The 26,307-nt window shown below is 41.9% G+C and overlaps 1 long non-coding RNA gene across 1 annotated transcript; it reads right to left on the bottom strand.

Moving 5' to 3' along the window:
• Positions 1-19,616: 19,616 nt before the first annotated feature.
• On the bottom strand, positions 19,617-25,608 carry LOC124286326. The gene is made up of 2 exons (XR_006901008.1): positions 25,546-25,608; positions 19,617-20,182 (listed from the first exon to the last, which is right to left on the bottom strand). It is a non-coding gene; the product is annotated as an uncharacterized LOC124286326 (long non-coding RNA).
• Positions 25,609-26,307: the final 699 nt, after the last annotated feature.

Consider the following 26,307-nt stretch of genomic DNA (forward strand, 5'->3'; position numbering starts at 1 on the left):
AAATAATAATTAGAATCCATTAGCAAAACATGCAGCGCCCTATCAAAACACTTTATATTTTGCCAAGTATTATTGCAAGCCAAGGGGATTGCCAGTTTCCGTGTGCAGGTCTAAACGTGAGGCATATTTCAGAGGACTGTCACTTTCGCTGTTGGGTTACCACAATATATGTGTATACGATACATGTGTAAATATTTTCATAACGTTGGGATGAGGCCGCTTAAGTTGGACATATGTCTGTCCAAAATAATCACTTATTAACACATTAAACTCCATGAACCGACTGAGCTCAACATTTTCGTCAGTAATAGTTACTCCGTCAAATGAGCCATCACACCAGCTGAGAGTTTGCCATAAACTACAGTCTGCAATAAATGTTCGGGGCTTTGGTTTTCTAAATTGCTTTGTACCCATCAGCCTTGAGCTGTGGTCATGTGACAGCTGAGCGAGACAACAGATTACGGTGCTTGTATAGATAGGGATGGTGGTAGGTTAGATGCAGATTGCTGATAGTTCACATGGCACTCAGCCAGACAGTTCAGGCGAAGGTGGGAGCGGTGATTTAGACGTCTTTGGATCCGGGTTCCAGCAAACTTAGTAATGAGGCTGTGGTTACGTGGACAGTTTTTGTAGTTCCTCTTTTAACTGGGACGTGAGTGAGTGAGTGAGCTAGCGAGTGAGTGCATTTTACATACCCACTTAAGAAAATGAGCTCGGCCCTACTCTGTGAACTACTATGCTCCGCTCCTAACTACTATGTTGCGACAAGGATAGTCCACAAATGAACTGGCAATCCACATAATGTTTTGTCGATTAACTGAATTGAAGTGCACTACTCATACAAGAATAACATATTAAAACAGTAACACCTCGCTAGTCAGTCATGCTGTTACAGATTCGTCAGTTTGGAATGTCGATAGAAGGAATTGTGATTACTCGCTAACTCGTATATCCGGATATGGGTAATCCGGATGAATCTGATGGAATTGCATCGTCCGGATAAACGGGAGTTCACTGTATACGTGGTCATTTCGAAAGGTGTCGTGTAAGGACAAAGGGGCGTGGAAGTAGTGGGAAATAAGTGCCTCTTGAGGGGTTGGTAAAACCACGTGACTCAATGTATTTATCACTACACTACTTTATCCGAGGAATTATTATTTTGCTGAATTTTCCACTGAACATGCTTTCAAACGTAAGAGATGGTGTAAATCGTGCTAGTCTTCCAAGCAGGTAGACGTACTGTACGTTTCCTGGTCATTAGTCTGACTGAGGAGCGGTGGGGTAGCCTATAGTAGTTAAACGTTCACTCAGCAAACCCAATTCTTCACGTTGGAATATTGCTAAACGCAAACTCACTCACCAGTCTGTTGGCCCAACTATAGTTTTATCTTGAATCGTTATGTAATAAATCTGCTCTAGTGTTCTCCGACTCGTTTAAGTAAATGTATTATCTACGTATTATAAGTTTCCCTAAAATACATTGATGTTAACCTGTTCAAGTGTGAGACATTGCCTACATGACTTTCTCTATGTATTAACTCAGAGTAAAGAATCGTTATCGTTATTCCGTTTCTTGAAACACAACACGCCGTACATTTCTTTCTTAAAAATATTTTCCTCCAGTGCTGCAACTCCCCAGTAAGATATATGGCTTCATTTTCGTGTAGGCCATGAAGTTATTCTTTGCCCTTGTAAATTGGCTACGATAACACCCTCCCAACTCGTGCTCAGAGCAAGGTGGTCGGTATCAGGTTTACTGATGTAAGAAACGCCCTGATAGATGGGTACATACGGGCGCAGTCACGTAGCTCCACGTAAATCTCAGTTCTATAGTTTTGGTTATGAAGCTACACTAGAGCATTCCTGGAAATGTGCTCATTTATGGACTTTAAAGGAAATCTGTACGGATGTTATTGATTAAAAAAGGTGCAGTGCAGTGGTGTTTTGAATGAAGTGAGCTGGCAACATCTCCCCTAGAATATAGAACCTGTGTAAGATCTAGACTTGTTTTATTTCCGGAGTTATAGCTTTACCACAGGGTGTGGTGGATAAGGAAGATATTATTATTCAGGGATTGTGAGACAGACTGGGGGTCACGGTGACCGATCGAGCTAAGAAGGCAGCATCTCAGACTTATCCCCCTTGATATGCAATAAGCATCAGTTTACGTGCGCATCTTTCAATTACGTCGGCGCACGAGCGTGAATAGACGTGGCGGGCTGTACTTCCTCCTATTTCAAAGCAGAACCTCAGCAGTAACAGTTATTAATGTTCACCTGAAGATACACCTTGTTTAAAATGCGTGGAAACAAATGAAGCTGCATCACTGTAACCGTTTGACGACATCACTGTAACCGTTTGACGACATCACTGTAACCGTTTGACGACCAGGACCAAACACTTACAATGTTTGAATCCCATATCATTCATGGATAAACATACACTCAAACATCGCTTTTACGGTTATAATACGACATTGTTAAATGTTAACAATGAAACTTGGTAACAATGACAACGACATTTTCACATATTTTCCTGCAATAGTGTAACCGTTGTAAAGGATATACTGAGACGCTGTTGCTAAAAAAACCTGTCGAACATATCTAGAACATTTTCAGATGGTTTGCAGAACGGAAAACGATTACCGCTGTAACTATTGACCTGATCTGACACTGGCATATATAAAAGTTGCTTACCTTTTAATCCCCCAGCTACGTCTTTTTAAAAACAATATCAAACTTTAGCCTGCACGCTAAGCGACCACGTTTCCTACAGAGATATTCTAACCGATGCGAAAATGCAAGAGTGAGTTACCTGGGTTCAGTACCAGCTTGAGCAGTATTTCATCTACATCACAGCGTGTCAAGTTGACATGGTAGGTAGGTCCAACTTGATGCGAACTTCCACTCTGATTAGGTGAGGTGAGGTGAAATTGGGTTTAACGTCGTGCTTGAGAATATTTCGCTCATATGACGACGTGCATGAGTGTGTATGTGTATGTGCGGCTGCTTGTACTAGCCCAGACTTAAGCTGGTTTTATAGTGCTAGCCCACTGAGATACCATGCCGCAGTGAAGCATGAATACCCCACTCAGACACTTATACTGACTCCGAGCCGACCAGTCCTTGTTGTACCCATTAATGCCGAGCGCCAGGCAGGGACCAACAAGTACCATATTTTAACGTCTTTTGGTATGACGCGGTCGGGGATCGATCCCGCGACCTTCCGCTCTCCGGGCGGACGCTCTAACCACTACACCACGGAGGCGGTCTCCACTCTGATTAAATCCACGTGCACGGTACCGTGTTGACAAACCTAGAAACATAATTTGCTGAGATAATGTGAGATTTGAACAAATAACAGCGGTGTCTGACACGCCTAAGGGGCATAACTCTGTACATCAAATTGCGACGCCCTGAGCGACTGGGGCAGTCACCCTTCTACACCCTTCATAACGTAGATGAAATAACAGGTAAGATAATCTTTAAACTGTATGTGTGTGATAACTTAATCATGTTACTTGATGCCCTTATCATTGTGTACTAAACACACAGATGCTTGGGGGCGGATGGGTAGCCAAGTGGCTAAAGCGTTCGCTCGTCACGCCGAAGACCCGAGTTCGATTCCCCACATGGGTACAGTATTTGATGTCCATTTCTGGTGTTCCCCGCCGTGATATTACTGGAATATTGCAAAAAGCGGCGTAAAACTAAATATACTCACTCACAAATGCTGGAAAAATCTGCAGTAAATTGCATCTTGGACACGATGTGTATTGTCACAATAAAACATGTTCCGACATTCCAGTGTAGCAACGCGTTGTTTCAGGTGAACTGGGAACATATATGTAACATATGTTATATTTGGGATTACACTTTCTCAGTAAAGTACAGATTCTAGTACTTTTTGGGTTGAGTCCCATCCGGGATTCGAACCCGCACCCTCAGTCAGGCACCTAATCGCCAGCACACAAAAGCACACATACTTTACTGAGAAAGTGTAATCCCAAATATAACATCTGTTAATTTGACCACTTTATAAAATGGCATTGTGTATTTCATAGCTTTCGGCCGTGGGAGCCGTGCCAATTAACACTTATCAGATGGGTACACAAAGTCCGCAGTCTAGACTACCAGTTGTCCGACTTATATTTTTGTGGACGCCGCGGTGGCTGAGCGGTCTAGGCGTCTGACGTTGTGTGCTGGCGATTAGGTGCCTGACTGAGGGTGTGGGTTCGAATCCCGGATGGGACTCAACCCCCAAAATTCTAGAATCTGTACTTTACTGAGAAAGTGTAATCCCAAATATAACATATGTTACGTTTGACCACTTTCTAAAATGGCATTGTGTATTCCATGGGAACATATATACCAAATTTGCATCCAGAATGTGGAATATAATGGCCATCATCGGCTCCTTGTGGAATTTGAAGTCGACTTATATAATCATATCAAATATATTAATATTAATTATAATGCTGTTAAATAATCCCAAGAAGGACATGGCAGTTACTTTTTGGTCTGAATGAAGTATGGTCTGACGTAACATTGGCACCGTGATGTCTAGGCTTACAACCTGGTGTTGATGGAAGCGCTCATATAATACACAACTAAGACCAGTCTTAAGTCAATAGATTTGCAGCATAGCGATTAGAATGTCCAAATATATTCATCATGTATACAAGTACATGTACTGTTTGCCTTCTGCTGACCATATGGTTTTGTCGAGGGCATCTCGACCTTCTTCATGCCGGTCATCCCTATCACAAGATGCCCGTCTTGCATTTAGAAATCTGGCTAAGAGTTTTTAAACTTCACTATCCGCTCTCTATGAATAGGTGAGTATTAAAATATTATTTTGCCAATGCGTGAGGTGTTCTGCAGTATAATCCCCTCACAGTACCAACCTACGGTCTCTCGTTTGTTGTTGTTTTACAATGGTTAGCAACATTCTACCTCAATCACATGAACTGGGGCGGTGGGGTAGCCTGGTGGTTAAAGCGATCGCTCGTCACGCCGAAGACCCTGGTTCGATTCCCCATATGGGTACAATGTGTGAAGCCCATTTCTGGTGTCCCCCGCCGTGATATTGCTGGAATATTGATAAAAACGGCTGTTTGTTTGCTTGCTTGTATTTTATGTTGCACTAAAACATATTTCAACTATATGACGGCGGTCTATAAATATTCCAGTTTGGACAATCAAGTGACGGACATTATGACAATCAAAGCAATTTGGAAACGATGACACCGAGTCACGCCTGACCATCCGATCCACATAGTCACCTTTACGACGAGCATAGGTTCTGGGTAGCGACATTCTTAGTCCTAGTGGTTAAAGCGTTGGCTCTCACGAAGACCTGGGATCGAATTTCAGGGTACATAAGGGTTCCCCGCCGCGATGTTGCTTAGCTAAAAGCGGCTTAAAACAAACTCAGTCAGTCAGTCAGTCAGTCTTACCCAGACCAACCACGGGGAAACAACCATAGGAGTGAGTGAGTATGGACTTAGGACGATTTTAGTAATATTCCAGCAATATCATGGCGGGGACACCAGATATGGGCTTCACACATTGTAACCATGTGGGGAATCGAACCCGGGTCTTCAAAGTGACGGGCGAACGCTTTAACCACTAGACTACCCCACCGCCCCTCAAGCATAGGATGCTGGGGACATATACTAAACAAAAAAGGAAACTTCACGTGTGTTAATGTATGTCCCAAATATACCCATACAGATGAAAATGTGTTGCTAGTGGATAAATCTGATTAATGAACGTAATTAGCGGACACTAAAACAGGATTAGGTGTTAAGGTGCGCTTTGAATTTTGATTCCGCAGATACCAGCTATCTGAGCTTGTTCAGTATCACGTATACACCTTCTCTCACATTCATGACAGTGAGGCAACGTTGACTCATTGACTGCCTAACACCCGTGAACACAGTGTACCAACATGGCGCCCAGCTCGTGAACACTCTGGTATTGACGTCTCAAAGACTTCTTATATGTGTTCGATGGAACTAAAGTGATCTCAATGACCATTCCATGACGTCACTACGAACATTTTGCAGGAAATTTAGAAATCTGCAGGTGCAATTAATTGTGCCCAGTGTAGACGTTCGTTACGGGTTACCTGTGTGAGAGTCGGCTCAACATAAGGACGTCGGGGACGAACATGGGCACAGCGCAATCGGTTACGTATGGTCCGAGCACATGGCAATGTACACGTATGTTTCATGGTGGCTAAAAAGAAACCAGAAATAGCGAAACCGTAGTGATATGTTTGATACGGTGTGATACTTATGATAGCCAAGCGGTTAAAGCGCTCGTTCGTCACGGTAAAAACCAGGGTTCGATTCTCCCCATGGGTACAATGTGTGAAGCCCATTTCTGGTGTCCCCGCCACGATATTGCTGGAATATTGCTAAAAGCGACGTAAAACTCACTCACTCAAATCCATAGTTTATGTGTGCACCCTTGTGCTCGGTAGTGTAACACACTAGTTTCTTAATTCGTTTGTAATATTTTAGCATCTTTACACAAGGAATAACATTGCATTGACGTTGTTGTATATGGGCATTTTACGTACACCTGCTGGAACCTACGCCCTGATTGTTATGCCATCATCTTTGCATACCTAATACAGCTAACTGAAAGGTTGGTAAATGATGAGCAAAGTAACATCTCTCTCCATTGTACAACATAACATTTGCCACGAGAAATTCAAAACTGTAACTAACGACCCATGACAATAGATACCGGGTACCCAGACATTGGTGACGAGTTCAAACGTTGCTGTTTGCCGATCCGAACACACGAGTGAATCATGACGCTTATGTAAACGCGATAATTCAGGGATACCATTACCCTGAACTTAATCCACGAAGAAAGCCGTACAACCTGAATGGACAAAAGGGGTGCTAGTGTCCATGTGGCCTTGAAAAAAGTGATATCTTGTGTGATACAAAGGAACTTCACAGCTGGTAGAATTGTCCTTACCCCTCCTGCTATGTCAATACAACCTGATATGGGGACACGCTGCCCTCCTGGGATGTTCCCTAACTATCTATTGCTGGTCAGCAGTAGCTAAATTGGATCAAGGGATCAGGTCATTGACATGACCGTTTGTGTGTCATCGTTTCCCCGATGGCGGTTGTGCTAATGCTCTTCATTACCAGACTGTCTAGTCCAACCTGGATTACATGCATGTGAGCGTGAAAGTACTGGATCATTACTAACTGTGTAACTCTATACTCTCGTGACGTACGTCCGACTGAAGGATAATCATATCACTCAGATTCTTTCCCTTACATTTTCCATGAGGTCAATTGTATTAAACCCGCCGGCAATATTTGAGTAAAAGAACCCGGATCGACTAACCCGGATCAGACCACAAGGATCTGAAGTATCTAAAGAACGTTTGATAATGAAACAGGATGAAATGTCTATTTTTTAGGTTCCTTTTACTCGACAAAGGTTAATGTCTGTCATCGTATCTCCAACACGTGGATGTTCGTGATATCAGTTGTTGAATTGTCTCGATTATTTACAGACTTACGTCACATAGCTCGAATATTGCTGAGTGCAGCATTAACAAATAGAACAAAGATTTTACTGAACTCTTGGCCAAGCGTTGTAAGACCCAGCTTCATCGGATATTCCGATTTCCTTAACTTCAATGAATGAATATTACTATGATAGACCCTGAAGATATCAAAATATTTCGTACAACAGAATCACAGGCCGATTTAGAGGTTTATACCCGGACTGTCGACAACAACAAATAATCCATCCAAACAACTTGTCGACAGTCCGGGGAAAGGGGGATGATGTTCTACAGGAGTGACTTCACGCCCAGAGTTCTCGATATTAACAAACCAATTAAAAACAGAGTGCGATATATATAGAAGACAATATATTTATTTAGTCAATATAACAACATGTATGTATCATATGTCACAGAGTATAACATATTTGTATACATATTTCATAAATCTCACACAATATATTGTGTGTGTGTGTGTGTTTATAGAAATAAGTGATTTATGCTGGTGTATAGGCAAGAAATATATAAAAGATGAGTCCAGATATTTCTTCTTGACACATGGTCTGTGTAGTTCAAGTCAGTAAGTCTGTCGGCAAGAAGGTCGGCCTTAAAGGATCGAATCCTAGCGTCGATGATTCGGTAGCGACGTCTGAGGACGGAATCTCTCTGCTGTCCTTGGATCTGCTGGGGTTTAACTTCAGTAGCTGACTGTTCTTTTTGCAGCATTCGCACAACCTCAAACACATTCGGATGTGTCTTTATGGCATACTTGTTGATTTTGTTGTGCCAACCTTCCAAATTATTGTTAGTTGTGTGTCCATCATTTTCAAAATGATTCCAAGTTGGCAGTGTCCATGGACCTTCTACCCAGGTGGTAGTAACGTAATCAAATGTATCCAAATAAATTCACAGCATAAATTTCAACAGCATTTCGATAATCCTTCTACTCCCAATATCCAAAATAATTTCTTTTGGGTATTTGTTTGCATGTTTAACTCCAAAATGGTAATCCTTCCACTCGCATAACGTAAAATAATAGTCTGTTTGCAACCTTAATTGTCTTACAAATTGTTAAAAAGACATTCTCTATAATTAACTTAATTCATTTACTCATGAATCGAACATAACCACGACAGCCACTTGCAAATCACTAAGCAAACATTCTCTTTCATTAATTAACACCGTCACGGTATGTTGACCACGCGATGCCGACACTCCGGGTTTTTTGTTCTGTCGACGGTTAGCAACATCCTATTTTTCATTTGTCGACAGATCGGGTTGACACCGATTTAGAACTGTTTATAAATTCCTGTTACACAACCATTTTCCATACAACAGAATAGGCCCCATTATCTACCAGCTGGAGTCCTGAAGCGGGATCGTCTCGAATATCATGTCCCACAACTCAATTCTCCACAGTGAAACAGTAGCCTAGAACACGATCTGGAGAAATGTGAACCAAGGAATGTGCCTCCTTTTGAAACAAACAGTAGATTAATAATGCCTGATTAACTACCTGGTTTAGTGTTCCGCTCATAACAAACCCAGGATGATCAACTTTAATGACTTCTTTTTCCTTCCTTACTCAATTTACGCAATGGATGAGAATTCAAAGTATGTCAGTATGGGAAGGCAACAACTATCATGTTGTTTTGTCAGTTCTAACTCACTAAGCAATAGTCTTATTAGATCATTTAAAGAATCCTTTTTTCAACCACCTTCACGGTGGTTTTGAAAAAATAATAATCCATTTATCAAATGGTTTCCCATTTCTGAATTGAAAGTCTGGACATGGTCAGTTGAGCCTTGAGATGACTCTATAACATGAGTACGACTGCACCAGAACGTGAATAACGGGCAGTTTGCTGCTTCCTTAGCCTGGGGAAACCAAGGGGGACTATGTCCACCACGCGCTTGTTGTACGAGGCGACTTAGTGGATCCGGTGGTAAGTTCGATGACCTGATAACTGTGTGTCAAGGTATACCGATGTTCTTAATATCAATCATTGATTTCTCTCATCCTGGTTCGATTACAGGGCGCCGCATACACATGGCATGTTACATTCGTTATAGTAACACATGTAGGCTTACCTTGTCCTGTGTCATCAGGGAGTTTCAGTCATCCATTCGTAACTTTGGATTATCGTTTAGACAGATATTCGAGACTGGGTATACGCTGATCCAGCGTTCGAAATAATCGCCGGCCCGGAGGCCCAGCGCCAGTTGTTATTGTATCGGGCCGGCAGTTTCATATGTCTGCAGGCCCTTGTAGCCTTCAGTAAATTATCTCTCTATTTTTAACAACTGGAATCTTTCCCTTGTTTGTTTTCCCTTCATTAACGTTCGGGAATCATCCATGATCCGTCATGTAACGATAACTTACACTTTTACTTTCTGGTATTTCAGCGCTTTGCGCATAGGAATGTCAACACCAGACTTTAACAAATAAAAACGTCTCTCTGCGCCATAGGGTTCGCTAATTGATTTTGTAGAAACAGTGTGAAACTGTGTACAGTGTTGTCTATTTTGTTTTTATTGGTTTGACTTTAACAAAATGGGCCTGTAGATTTCATTCAGGGCCTGTACATTTTAAAACCTGCAGGCGGCAGCAGGCCCTGATGGCCAACTGACAAATTAAAGTATTGCAAACACTGCGCTGACCTAATCAATATCATTATAAGACGCTCGCCTAAATATATGACTGTACAAATTTACAAATTTACCTCTCCAATATGGCCGCCAGGGCAGAAGCACCCAAAGTGCCACTTAGGCATTCATCTCTATGTCAACGAATATTAATTAGGTGTTACAAACACCAGAGGTGGGCTGATGTTGTTGCATGCTCGTTTGTAAGAAACATAGTATTTTTCTTCGTTGCATGACAAACACGTATATCTTGAGGCGTGACGACTTTTATGTAATCCTGTTTGTTGGGAGTCCTTGCCCACAGTATATAGTTAAACATACCAATAAAGAATAAATTCATGCCCACCTCAATGTCACAGCACAAAGCAAAGTCCTCAATAGGACTAAGGCTATTTTTGTTAAATAACACACAGCGACATCTTCTCAATGCCTCAAGGATGAAGGGTTAGCATTAAGATGCTGTTACTTCCGGCAGCAGGAACGGTGAATGTAGCCCTTGGAATCCCCGTGGTCACATTTCAGGGACACGCGGAACACTTCCCCACACCCGCCGGTGCTGAAGCAAAGGTGAGCACTGTCAACATGGTGCTTCACTGGAACAAACATAGGTCTTATTTATTTGATCCGAGTGAAGGCCCTAAGACACTTCACTGGGAACTGTCTTTTGATCTGATGTTATTAGACAACCCCAAGGTTGGACGGGTAGATTGTGAATAGGACCGTGCGAAAAATATATTTTTTGTCCCAGTGTTTCGATGTGAGATGACTTTCACTTGGAAACGAGCGACACTTTCAGTCTCTTAATAGGCGGTTGATCTCGTGTGGCATAACCCATGCAGATGCGGGTTAGAACTGGTCTTCAGAACCCATGCTTGTCGTAAGAGGCGTCTAACGGGATCGGGTGGTCAGGCTGGCTGACCTTGCTGATGCATGCCATCGTGTTCAATCTCCGTAGATCGATGCTTATGATACCAATCACTAGGTTGTCTGGTCAAGAATCGAATATTTACAGACCGCCGTCAAATAGCTTGAACATTGCTGTGTGCTGAGTTAAACCAAAAAACAAATAAATAGATCGTTTCATGTGTCCTATTAGTGAATTTTAGAATCTGTTTGCTAACTTAAACACAAAGTCCATGGATTTCTTTAACTCGCGGGATAAATACTTGATGCGTCATGAACGATGAGTCTTCTCGAGTGCCAACAGGACATCTATGACGCCGTCATTCTAAGAAGTTTAAATACAAAACTTTTGGGATAAGCCGCGTTTAGCAATATTCCAACAATATCAGGGCGGGGGACACCAGAAATGAGCTTCACACATTGTACCCAAGTGGGGAATCGAACCCGGGCCTTCGACGCGACAAGTAACCACTAGGCTACCCTACCGCCGCTCATGAACGATGAGATACTGAGTAGATTTGTTCTGGCATTGATGTTTATTTGTTCTGGTGGTGTGTCGGCCGGAACGTCATCGACCAGAATGTCTCTACCACCTTGGTATTCTGCAGTTATAGCTAAAGTTGCATTTAGCTACTGTACAATTCCAGCGTTTAATCATAGCACATGACGGGATTTGTCTCCTGAAAAGCAGCACGCAACCAATCATGAATATATGTTGGTGATTTACCCTCTAGGTACAGCATTCTTTGACTCTTTACTCAGTTTTGTCCATTACAGTGCAGTGTAGTGTCGTAACTGCTTCAGGCGTCCGTAGATCCGACAGCAGTTACCTAATCGTATTGCCGTTCCATCTTGTCCTGGGGCTCCTTTCACGAAGCAACCTTTACTATAAAAAAGGTTAACCTTAACTCCCAGGTCGAGGTCAGTTATCAGGAAGTCGTTGGATATAAAAACATGGATGTGTGTGAAAAATGAACCGCGTCTTCACACACGTCTAATTAAACACTAACACAACCAATGTATGCAGGGGTGAAAACATCCTGGTATCCCCTCGTGTGCCTGGGTCGTGTCTGTGTAAGCGGCAGATGATGTATGTCGTGCTCCGCCTACGTGTACAATGAACGACCACCCACGTAATACCTCACTCTACCTGTGCCTTGTCCCGTTCTTTAAAGACACCGATTCTGCCATGTTGCATAAATGGCCCAAAGCGTGCAGTGATCTCAACGGAAATGAACACTGTGTTAGATGGGCTACACTCGTCACGTTTAATGTGTTGTCGGATTTAACGGAATATCGGAAGACACGATATGTCCAAATATTCTTAACCTTTACCAGAAAAAAATGGTGTGGTGGCTATCACCTTTGTAAGTTAACCTTCTGTCATCTGTGTAGCAATGTGAGTGAGTGATGCTCCAGCACGGAGGGGGACACCAGAAATGGGATTCACACATTGTACCCATAACGGGAATCGAACCCGTGTCTTTGGCGTGACGAGAGTACGCTCTAACCATTAGGCCAACTGCGTAACAGAGACACAGCAGTAACGCATCGGAACTGTAACACCAGTTTGACGGAGGTTCTGAATGAACTGCGTGGCCTCAGACTCCGCAACCTCTTGGAGGTCATGTCGTAATACGGCCTTGGGGTCAGGTGGTCTTGACTGTGTAAAGCACTGAGGCCACGCGTCGTCTAACACACTGTGAAAAACGCCAGCGTGTCGCCATGAAGCTTTAAATTCCGGTGATAAATGAATCTTGTCTCACTCGTGACTAGATATCACATTGTAAGTAACCAGCTGGTGGGGAAATAATTCATGTAAACGTTGTGGAACCGGAGCAAGTGGGTGTTACTGTGTCAAGGTCACGTGGATATGTGGTAGCGGTATCATGCTTACATGAGGTGCCCCGTCTTGATGAGCTCACAGATAACAGTGTCTATAGCAGATAAGGTAGAAAATGGAACAATTAACACATTTTTATGATACCCGGGTAAAAGACACGCCCTCTTTAAAAGACACATTGATCCATTCCTTTGTGCAGAAACCATTACCTAAGACGTCCGTTTGGTAAAAGGGCATAAGGGCATCTTTTGTTAATGGAATGGGAATACTTTTGGTATTTTCTAGGTTGAAGGAAGAAGTAGCATGAAGCCTCTGTTTATTTTAGCCAAGTCACGCTGAGTTGAAAGGAACACCTCCATGGACACCTTCCCTTCGGAGGAGGAGCCAAAAACTGAATGTTTGTTTTGAATGGGCCGTCATTGTATTGACTGGTAATCTATCAGTTCGAACCTCGTAAACTAAAACATAAGTTGTTTCATGCGAAGCCAGGGTAAACATAAAGTAAGGAATTATCGAAGTAATTGGTTAACATTAATGAAAAATATTGAAAACAGTTTTTATGGTAACGAGTTGCAAACGGTGGCATCTCCACAATATCGCATGGGTGATGTTGAAATTTGATCCAAGTATATTTGCTAGGCTAGCTGTGTTTACAGTGATATGTACACTAATAATTTCACCTGAGCCGCTTGTTTATCAAATCGTGTGTTCGCAGCAATATGTTGCTTCACCGTCTCTGTGGTTCGGTGGGGTAGCCTAGTGGTTAAATGTTCGCTCGTCACGCCGAAGACCCGGGTTCGATTCCCCACATGGGTCCAATGTGTGAAGCCCATTTCTGATGTCTCCCGCCGTGATATTGCTGGAATATTGATAAATAGTAGTTTACCCAACGATGAAAACGATGTCATGTCGGTTATTACATAAAGTTATTATTTATTGGAAAAAAGGCAATTTAGTTACAGCGGAAAGAAGAAGGTTTTCTTTGCATAAGTAATGTCAACAAACAATAAACTCTACGATGTTGCTTCAAAAAGAAAATTCCACACAAAATATCGTAAAAGTGAAACTATACAATGTTCATTTATACGGTTATACATGCAGCATGCAACGTGACTTTTGTGTCATTTGTTTATTTCTTGCAAGATACGGGTCGGAAAAACGCTACACCGCTTCAAAGGGACAGTCTGCTGCAAAATACAGCACCTCCTTGCAGTAGCAACGCAAGGGTAAAATGATGGCGTTAGATTTAAGTCACAATAGATTTGTCAAGAATATCCAACGCTATCTCGGTTAATGTATCCTTAAAACCAAGACAGGTGCACTAGGTCTGAATTTATATGGCGGAACAGTGTCAATGTATTCAGTGTTATTGTTACAGCTTGTAACAGCCTCTTCAGATGTAACAATGAATGCTGTAACCGATATCCAGTATGCATAGAAATTGTGTTATTATACCTCTTTATAGATGGGCATAAACTGTGACCATGAATAATAAGGGGAATGATCATGAGATTTAAATATAGAACAGAACATCAACAATCTTCAATAGTCAGATTTAACTTCAAAATACTTACACACAATGTATGGGAGCACCACACGCTAAGATGAACCTTGTCCACACCGATACAAATAAACCCAATACAATTTATCAGTCAGTATGCGAAACTCATACACCTCCTAGCACCTGCTGTTGAACCAGTGCCGTCTCTATAGAAATGTTGAGTGCCTGTCAAGGCTATTTCACTTGTAATGTGTGCTCTGCTTTTAATGTGTTGTGAAGTCTAATGTTTTCGTTTCGTTCAGATTTTAGTAGGGCGCAAACATGGCCTACATTTTAAGTCTTCAAGATGGTTTGTTTCCTTTGTATACATGTGTAAATAATGTCCCGGATATGTTCTGCAAACACCAATGTTCACATACCTTATTGACATGACTGCAGCTTCTGGGAATGTCAATGTTATTTGTCCCCGCAGTGAGCAGTTTTCGAGTCATATATATAGTTTGTCAATACTTCAGTGTGAGTGGGACAAAGCCTGTGGCTGGGACCAAGAGGATACTCAGGCATCAAGGTGACTGACGGTGTACTCCTTTACAAGCTGGCTTTTCCACAAGTTCTATGCTTGACCCCAACACACTCTCAATATGACGCGTATTTTGCAATTGCATTAGGATTGCACCGTGAAGATCCGGGTTAGAATTAACCTTCAGCAACGTATGAGGTGACTAACGGGATCGGTGGTCAGGCTCACTGACTTGGTTGCCATATGTCATCGTATCCCAATTGACCGCCATAGACCTGATAGATGCTGAGTTCTCACGTTAAAAAACAAACAAAACAAAGCAGAAGGAATGTGTCTTTGAATGGCATATGGAAGTAATACACATCATGTGAGTGAGTGAGTGAGTTTGGTTTTACGCCGCTTTTAGCAATATTCCAGCGGGGAACACCAGAAATAGGCTTCACACAACACATCATGTAAAATCTATGGGTGTCAACTGTATATGAGAAACAGTAAATAGAAGCGAGGAAGAAGATAGATACATATGTACTTAAGCAAACAACAAAAGTGATACGATCACAAAGGTGATTAGTATAGTATTGAACGAGAAGGGTTGAGTATTGGCATTTCAAAATAATCCTTCGAAGATGACGATGAGTTAGGATGTGTAATGCATGAATATATATATATGGGTTGGTATTGATCTGTCTACTTAATTAGTTTCTGTACACCTTTTTGGTGGTCTGTCCTTGTCGACACATCTCCCTGGGACAGGCTCGTGTATCTCCTGCTGGTAACAGTAAACAAACATGGCAACAGGATTGTCCGGCACAGTCATACCTAATTGAGTTTAATTGTATCCAGGTGTTGGGGATCGTTGCACATATTTGCCTCGTCCAAATCCTGGTCCTCGACTATTTACATGCGGTAGTGAGATAAAGTAGATTATTGACGATGGTCGACAGTAGCGTGTATTCACTCCAGATTGTGCAAGGATTTCAACCAGATTCGTACCGATTATGATCCTTGAGCACAGTTATCGAGTTCGTGGATTAAACCATTGCTGTAACCAGTGCTGTGGAGCGCACCTGTCCCCCTAGAAGCCACCTCGCTCACACATTCACCCTAAAGTGAATGATCTCTGCTGGATTGATGACGAACAATTTTACATCCCGATAAAGATTTATTTTAAATGAATATCAAAGTATATTCAATTTTGTTCAGTTGGCAATTTATCATAAGAAATACTTATAGCCGCGTCTAATTATAAATACGTTATTATGTTACTTTTCCTTCTTTTTGTATTTTGAACATATTGCTATTGGTGTTGTAAATATTATGGAGAGGGTGTTCTTGGTTGGAATACTTACTACATCCGTAACACCCTCATGGACAACGAATTTACGACAACACGATTTAAAAAACTTGACTTGATACTCTACATCATCAAACGATTCGACGTTTGTTACAAAATCTTTTAGAAAGCTTGACCCGTTTGCTGTACAGGCCAGTAGCATGTCTGTAAGGTGGCCAAGAAGTCTTGACATAAACAAAAATAATCCCCGTTGTTAATGTTTGGTATTGTTCATGTTCCCCGTGGTACATGTTCCCCGTGTCCTTTTGTAGGACCCCCGGGACCTGCAGCTTCTCCCGATGACATTCTACGGGGGCTGGCGGCAACTGTCTCAGGACTATATGGGGCAGCGGGCCATTGTTGAAGTGACCATTGACGTCAGAGACTCAGACGAATGTTAAACCACAAGTTCACACGAAAAAGAGCTATTTATCTTGCACATTTTTAATGTAATGTGTTTACCTTTAAGTTACAGAGCCCAAACAATACAAATATCACGAGTAAAACATCTTTCGCACTTCCGGAAAATTCTTTTCCCATAATAAACACACCGTGGCTTGTGTCACTTGCAATGGGGCGTGATTGGTGCTATTATATAAAAGCATGTCGTCAAGGGACCTTATTAGACCAGATCAAGTGCTGTAGGTACAGTAAAATGCGATTGCACAGAGCTGACTGTATTAAGCTCATTTACAAAGAAAATGAGATCGCACTTAACCTATTCACAAGAGAAAGGACGTTTGCACTGAAGCTATTTATAGTTTCCATCCGGCTTAATGCTCTGAAGGACGCAAATCAATGACCATGGACCAATAATAATTAGAATTTCCATGAGGTTGAATCGAATCGATTTAATGCAAGTTTTGCGTATCATTTACTTATTTTAAAGTCAATTAATTTTACTATGGATACCTTTTGCGTTGGGAGTCGACAGAAGACCTAAATTGTCCCTAATTACGTCATCACCTGAGATCAATATAACGTAGGTGAGAAAAGTGAGTGTACATAATTTCAAATGCTGATGTTTACGAATTTTAAAATTACGTTTTGTTTCATATAAGAAATATTTTTGAGTGTACATTTTTAGGTCAGTTGGACACTCATGCCAAATCCTGAGTGATGCTTGATGTCAGGGTTATATATTCGTTAAGGAATGATAACAATAAATGGATGAAGAACCTCTTTATTGCTGTGAGAGCAGAAGTTGTTCATCCATATATTGTTATCCTTCCTTACTGCTCCCACTTCTAAATGCCTCTCAAAGAAGTTAAAAAATCGTTAGGTTTGCCTTTGTTATCTAAAATGGACCCGTGAAGGTCCGGGTTAGAATATTGATCTTCAGTAACCCATGCTTGTCGTAAGAGGCGACTAACGGGATCGGATGGTAGGGTCGCTGACTTGGTTGACACATGTCATCGGTTGCCACTTGCGCAGATCGATGCTTATGCTGTTGATCACTGGATTGTCTGGGCCGGACTCGATTATTTACAGACCGCCGCCATATAGCTGGAGTGTTGCTGAGTGCGGCGTAAAACTAAACTCACTCACTCACTATTATTTAAAATGAGAAATAACTTTCATGGGATTGTGTCTTTATTTTGTAGTGAGTGAGTGAGTGAGTGAGTGCGTTAATGTGGTTTTAAGCAGTTTTCGGCATTTTCCATCTATATCGGGGGCAGCAGAAATGGTCTTCACTCATTGTACCCTGGTGGGAATAGAACAAGTGTGTTCAGCAAAAGTTTAAACAACGAGGCCACCACATACCATATAGACCACTGTCACACAATAATGAGAATTATATGATGTGATTGACCTAGGTCGGAAAGAAGACGTGGTAACCGAATTACGAGACGTAAGTGCTTCATTCTGGCTGGCAACACACTCGAACTTCCTCCTTGAAAGAAGGCTTGTGTCCTTCTTTGTTTGACATGTGATCTTGTTTACCTAAACTTTATGCATACAGAGTTCGTGAATAATATGAAAAACTACAATATGTGCATGTCCTACAAATATGCCTTCCTTGCATTTATGTCATGTCACATGTCCTGTGTACGTGGGCTGCTAGGTACAGCTATAGATTATACTGACACACGAAAGAAAGTATACCCGTTGTAAAAGTATCAGGTATAGTTGGTACATTGTAAAAGGTACACATGTGACACAGTTTATATCGTTCATCTTTACTGTGGATTGTAATGTAAATGTCCTGGAGTCTATATCGTACATCTTTACTGTGGATTGTAATATACGTCACACAGTCTGTATCATAAATCTTTACTGTGGATTGCAATGTACGTCACACAGCCTATATCGTACCTCAATACTGTGGATTGTAATGTACATGTGACACAGTTTATAGCGTTAATATTTACTGTGGATAGTAATGTACATGTCTTGGAGTCTATATCGTACATCTTTACTGTGGATTGCAATGTACATGTCTCGTTGTCTAGATCGTACATCTTTTCTGTGGATTGTAATGTACGTCACACAGTCTATATCGTACATCTTTACTGTGGATTGCATTGTACATGTACATGTCTTGTAGATACGTGTTGATGTACAGTGTCACACTCCGTTGTCTTCATATTAACGGATAATTGTTGTTTTTAACCGCACTCTGCAATATTCCAACTATTGAACGACGGTCTGTAAATATCCGATTCTGAACGAGACAATCCACTCATTTGACATCATGAACAGGAATCGTCGCAACTAGGATAAAAAATGGCATGCGTCAACCACGTCAGCGACCCTGATACGCATGGCGTGCTGAAGACCAATTCACGCATTTCTCACGATGTCTCAAAGGATGTATTCCACACATCCTTTGATAAGATCTAGCATCCTACAAATAATTATTGTTGCCTATAACTGAAGCAATGGGTGATACACTTAATTACATGAATGCCTGTTACATATAGATATAAGCGACAAAACCCTTTCCACATCCATAAGACATCTGTGCTAAAAGCAATGTCGATTGTACACTTGTGATTGTATCATGACTATATATTGGTTTCAGCTGTATTACACCTGCACAATGTTGTTTGTAGGACCAGACAATCCAGTGAATGTCACCATGCAACACGATGACAGAGCATGTGTTTATGAATCACTATGAAATAGTGATGATGATGATGATGATGATGATGATGATAATGATTATGTGTAGCCCTATAGCGTTAAATTCCATACACCAAGTGCATGCTTAAAGAGCAGAGAAATTAAAGATCATAAGATAGTGGTGCGGTTTAGAAATTACGGTGATAAAAGGCTTGTGAGTCTCCTTTAAACCAGCAAAATTAAAACACAAACGAGTCTGTAATATTCAATAATATATTAGATAAAAGATAGACAAGGTTACAATGAATGACAGTACAGATTCTAATTTCATACGATTGGGTCACATTATCTGTAGTAACCAAAGTCTTGATCCTTGTTGATATCCTGATTGAGATTTGTTGACAGCTGTTGAAAGTTCAATGTTGACTGTAGACTAGGCCTCTTGAGTGGTCGGCCTTGAAACGTCGGCAGTGAAGCATGAATACCCCACTCAGACACATTATACTGACTCCGAGCCGACCAGTCCTTGTTGTACCCATTAATGCCGAGCGCCAGGCAGGGACCAACATGAAATTAGGAGCTGTACGACGACATTGGGCTTGTGAGCGAAGTGATGTAACTGGTTTGTAGTGTTGGAGCAGTCTGGGCAGGTATGATGGAGCCATGGTGTGACTTGTACACTAGGCACGGAGTCTAAAACTGAATCCTTGTTTCCATAAATATTCTAACAGATCCAGCAGCCAGATGTCCGCGAAAACCTGGGCGTATCCTGTCCCACCGGTGGCACCCGTCATAAACATATGGTAAGTCCAGCTAATCGTTCACCTGAAACAATTCGGGAACGGATGGTATAAGTCAAAGAAGGGATTTGTATTGGACATCATTTTTTGTCACTGATGCATCAAGTTTGGGCATTTCCTCAACATGTCTACCATATAGCTTCTTGAAAGCTTTACTGAGACCTTGAATGTTTTAACCTTGATCAAACAACTTTTGAGCAAGAGTGGCATGACGCTCTTTGAAATCCTGATAAAAAGAGCACCCTTGTACCTCAAACGTTGTGAAATGTAAACACCAAAGACTAGAGCTGTTGGAATATTGCTCGACATGAAAGGGAAGTCATACAGCTTTGAAGAAAGTTTTTTGTCACACTGAATCTTTATGCATAGATCTAAATATGAAACACTTGAAGCGGTCTCACTTGTATCCATAATTTCGAGTTCAGGTGAGTTAATCAGTGGAAGACAATTGGCTGTTTGATGGTTATTGAACGATATTATATCATCTGTGTACCGGAAGCTTAAGTTAAACTTCTTGGCCTAATTATTTTGTTTTGATTCATATGCACAAAAAACAGATCCGCAAGGAGGGGAGCACAATTGGTGCCATTGGGGATGCCTGCTTCTTGGCGAAATGTTTTACCCCCAAATGTCACGAAGATGTTATCAATGAGAAAGTCCAGCATTTCACACATTGTTTTTTCGGTAAACTTCAAACGACAATTGCTTTCATTTTGGTAACGCACATCTGTGAATTGTTCTGTGACATGACTCGATCATGGGTTCCAATCCCCAACTATGGAGTTTGGTTTGTGAGTAACACAGGGGTTCCACTACAGTGGTTGGAGTCTCTATATACTTCCACTCCATGGTGTCAGGTTGTGATTCAGCTAAATACTGTTTAGGGCCTCCTTTCACAAAGCACTAAGGTGATCGTAAGTCACTAAGGTAACCTTAGTGCAATGTTAAAGAATGAGAGTTAAGGTTAACCTAAGTAACTGTTGCTGCGTGAAAGGAGCCTCAGATCCGTCCGCAGCACACTCACTTATCCAAGCATTATGATACAGATTTCCAAGTGACAGTTACAGTTTTAGTTAGTTTCTAGTATCTGCCATAAGTACCAATAGCCCTTCAAAATCCGTCATGCGTTATGAAGTTCTGCCCCTTATCAGTTTGGAGTTGAGATATGCACCTATAACCAAATGGTAGTGTGTTGATTGAGAGCGTTTAAGGTTACTATTCCCAGAAGATCACAACCCGCGAAGATCCGGGTTAGAATTGGTCTTTGGCAACCAATGCTCGTCGTGGGGCAAAGTTATCAAAGTGATGTTGTTTACAACACATGTTATCTATACATCGTATATCAAACTACACAATACCTAGATGAAATGGCACAGGTGTGCCCTTGTAATCAATTGAGTAATTATCTTGTGATAAGGTAGCAGACAGATGTAGATAGCTAACGGTGAATCACAGAGAGGTTGACCTGTCTGTGACATCAGAGAGACAGCATCCCAACGATGTGTGTAGCGACACGTATACTCGTTACTTGACATGTGTTTGATAGTATTTTCAGACGTCTACCTTAACATCCGTGTATGTTCCATGTAGATACGTACAATGTACCACTGATTCCACGTAGATACGTACAAATTATGTACCACTGATTCCACGTAGATACGTACAGACTATGTACCACTGATTCCACGTAGATACGCACAGACTATGTACCACTGATTCCACGTAGATATGTACAGACTATATACCACTGATTCCACGTAGATACACACAGACTATGTACCATTGATTCCACGTTGATACGTACAGATTATGTACCACTGCTTCCACGTAGATACGTACGTACAGACTATGTACCACTGATTCCACGTGGATACGCACAGGCTATGTACCACTGATTCCACATAGATACATCCCCACATGGGCACAATGTGTGAAGCCCATTTCGGGTGTCCCCCGACGTGATGTTGCTGGAATATTGCTAAAAGCGGCGTAAAACCAAACTCAGTCAGTCAGTCCACGTAGATACGTACGTACAGACTATGTACCACTGATTCCACGTAGATACGCACAGACTATGTACCACCGATTCCACATAGATACGCACAGACTATGTACCACTGATTCCACATAGATACGCACAGACTATGTACCACTGATTCCACGTAGATATGCACAGACTATGTACCACTGATTCCACGTAGATATGCACAGACTATGTACCACTGATTCCACGTAGATACCACAGACTATGTACCACTGATTCCACGTAGATATGCACAGACTATGTACCACTGATTCCACATAGATACGCACAGACTATGTACCACTGATTCCACGTAGATATGCACAGACCATGTACCACTGATTCCACGTAGATATGCACAGACTATGTACCACTGATTCCACGTAGATATGCACAGATATGCACGTAAATACATAGACTATGTACCACTGAATCCACGTAGATACGCACAGACTATGTACCACTGATTCCACGTAGATATGCACAGACTATGTACCACTGAATCCACGTAGATACGCACAGACTATGTACCACTGATTCCACATAGATACATACAGACTATGTACCACTGATTCCACATAGATACGCACAGACTATGTACCACTGATTCCACGTAGATATGCACAGACTATGTACCACTGATTCCACGTAGATATGCACAGACTATGTACCACTGATTCCACATAGATACGCACAGACTATGTACCACCGATTCCACATAGATACGCAGAGACTATGTACCACTGATTCCACGTAGATATGCATAGACTATGTACCACTGATTCCACATAGATACATACAGACTATGTGACACTGATTTTCAGTAGAACTAGACAACATTGTGTAACAATATTTAGTCTTCTGTCTTATGCAAGCAGTGTTGTTGAAGTTGTCATATTTTCATGCATCTTGAGTCAAGTGTAATCTGGAACCTTCCCGAAGCTATAATCTAACCCATTAAAGTATAGAACGTTCTAGAAGGTATTGATTGAGACCATAAGAGTGGATAAGCGCATGCCTCTCCCACCTCGTGTTACAATAAGTCCAGTGGTACTGTAAAGATGAAATGCTTTCACTGCATATCAAGGGACTATTACAAAAGCTTGACTAATGTTGCCTCAATTGAATATTACGATCGTAGACTGTGTTGCTATTACCAGTAGCCAGTTACTAATTTATACTGTCATTGTATTAGTGCTACCATGGAATTCTAGAAGTGGACGAGTGAGAGTACAACCGATAAATCATACAAAGCAACAATGAAACTGTAAAGTAATGTCTAAATAACTATGTAGGCCAGGATAACTAACGTTGCTTTGGGGCCATGGCGTACACAAGTTAAAGTAAGTTGATCATTTATCCTAATTTTGATATTGCAGCACGAGTGGAGAGTTCTATATCTGTGTTAAAAACAATGAATCAGATAATGTATGGATACGTTATCTGGTTATATTTAGTTTGTACATAAAGTAGATACTTGCGACATTGTCCTCTCTGTCCAATATATAGACAAGTTCAAGGAACATTCTGGATGTCCTGTATCGTGGGTCAAAAAGTAACACCACGTGTGCCGAGCTACATGCCGGCAAGCATGTGGGTACCCCGGTCGCAAGTGACTTTAACCCAGTAATATCGACATCAGCCACCAAATAGTACAAAGGTAGCACACCGGTGGTATGGAAAACGTTTTAAGTACATGATAAGTCTGTGTCCGAGAGTCATGTCAAGTGAGGAGATACGGTTTGCTTTAGGGTGTCATATACACCTGGGAAATAGATACTGTATTTTAACTCTGATAAAACAAACGGGATACACCTGGCAATCTGCACACGTGGACGTTGCCTCGTACATTTCGAAACCCTTGCTTGTTGACTAAGGATTAGATATAACGGTAGATGTGAGTGCACATGGACCCTATCAAGTCCATCCCAGCTGTGCATTAGATAAAACCCCAAACAGTGTTTGAGTATGCATGTGAGTGTGCGTGTGTGCATGCAATTATTTCACACGCCACGCGGTAATATTCCAGCTAAATGACTGCGGCCTGTACGTTATCGCCTCTATATGACAGTATGTAATTGACAGCACGAAGTCCGATCGAGGATAAAAAGATACGATGAAATGCATCAACCAAGTGAGCGATGCCGTTAGTATTTAAAGTTGTAACAATATGTTTTTATACATACACCGCGTTCCGCCATATTAAAACAACGCGCCAACGAACCAACGCTTTAATAACTAAATTCCCCACGAGTCTCTTAAGTCAGTTGCGACCAAGCAGGCATTGTATGCATCAAGTGACGTTTAATATAAAATGACCATATTTGTACTTTGAATTATCGCAATGACAGTCTCATTATCATGCACATGTAATTTTAACTGAAAATATACTTAAAACGCTTCAACAAAAGACAAGACAGCGTAAACAGTTGCATACACACGAGTTGCATACATAGAAATGCATTGCAGAAGTACTGGTCACTGCTTCCTTCGTGAACAAGCATCAAGCATTTCACCTGCGATATTTGAAAAGGACAGGTGAGGTGAAATTGGGTTTAACGTCGTGCTTGAGAATATTTCGCTCATAAGCCGACGTGCATGCATGTGTATGTGCGGATGCATGTACTAGCCCAGACTTAAGCTGGTTTTATAGTACTAGCCCACTGAGATACCATGCCGCAGTGAAGCATGAATACCCCACTCAGACACATTATACTGACTCCGAGCCGACCAGTCCTTGTTGTACCCATTAATGCCGAGCGCCTGGCAGGGACCAACAAGTACCATATTTTAACGTCTCCGGGCGGACGCTCTAACCACTACACCACGGAGGCGGTTGAAAAGGACAGGAAACATGGTAGGACTAACCGAACTTCAGAGGGGCGTTGTCACTGGGATGGTACAGGCCGGATCAACATCAGCAGCAGTGTAGAGATACTCCCGATGTCCTGTGTCTACTATGACGAGATTGGTTGCAAGGCATCAACAGACTGGCACTGTCCAAGACCGGCCTGGTGCTGGACATACAAGGGTCATTACTCCAGCGCGGGGCCGTGACCCCGGGTGGGGGCACATCTACGAGACCGTCAGACATACGTAACATAGACACCTACAACCATAAAAGGTGAACGGGAGGGTGGGGTAGCCTAGTGGTTAAAGCGTTCGCTCGTCACGCCAAAGACCCGGGTTCGAGTCCCCACATGGGTACAATTTGTGAAGCCCATTTCTGGTGTCCCCCGCCGTGATATTGCTGGAATATTGCTGAAAGCGGCGTAAAACCATACTCACTCACCCCAAGGTGAACGTCATCATTTGGTAGATGCCACTGTTCGTCGTCGGCAGGAATTCGATGTCGTCGTCCTTACCTCCGTACGTGGCCACTACTGTCTCAGCATCACCAGCATCAACGTCTGTAGTGGGCAGCTGCGTCGGCAACGTCAACAGGCCAACAAGACGTCCTTTTCAGACGAAGGGTCACAACCGTTCTCGACGACATGACATAAAGAACGTTACGCTCCCGTGTCTTAACAGCTGACCGATGAGGAGGACCGTGGTAAGGGGAGGTTGCCGTTATAATCAGAGGACCGCTATACACGTGTTCCGTGTGCATGTGACAGGGATTATGTACTTTGTCACCATGTCAGACCACTCTCCCTGGGTCAACCTAACCCCAAGCCTTCCAGCAAGATACCGCTCGTCCCCATACATCAGTCTCCATGGACATTCCTGTGGTACCGTGGCCTCAAGCCTTTTTCCAAGTTCATGTAAACTCAATAAGACGGCGATCTAAAGCCGGTAGCGCAGCTAATGGATGCAACATACCGTGATGATAGAAAAAAACGACACTTGTAAATTTTTGTGTGTACGGGGGTATGTTTGACAACAACAACTTTCGTCAAACAATGAACGTCCATTTTTTATCAAATGCTTTCTCTGTTATCATTTCTTGGTATTATTCTTTAGGTTCTCAATGTTATCCGCATTTTATGTACAGGTTGCGTACATTTAACAGTTATTTAATTACTTAATTAAGATTTCGTGAGTGGATTTCTGAGATCTTACAAGGTAAAATTAAATCGCAAACACAGAGATCGGTTTCGTTGTATTTTCAAACCAATTCCGCTCCA

This window comes from Haliotis rubra, unplaced genomic scaffold (assembly GCF_003918875.1).
Source record: "Haliotis rubra isolate DU_JTF1 unplaced genomic scaffold, ASM391887v1 Scf38, whole genome shotgun sequence".
Classification (NCBI taxonomy): Eukaryota; Metazoa; Mollusca; class Gastropoda; order Lepetellida; family Haliotidae; genus Haliotis; species Haliotis rubra.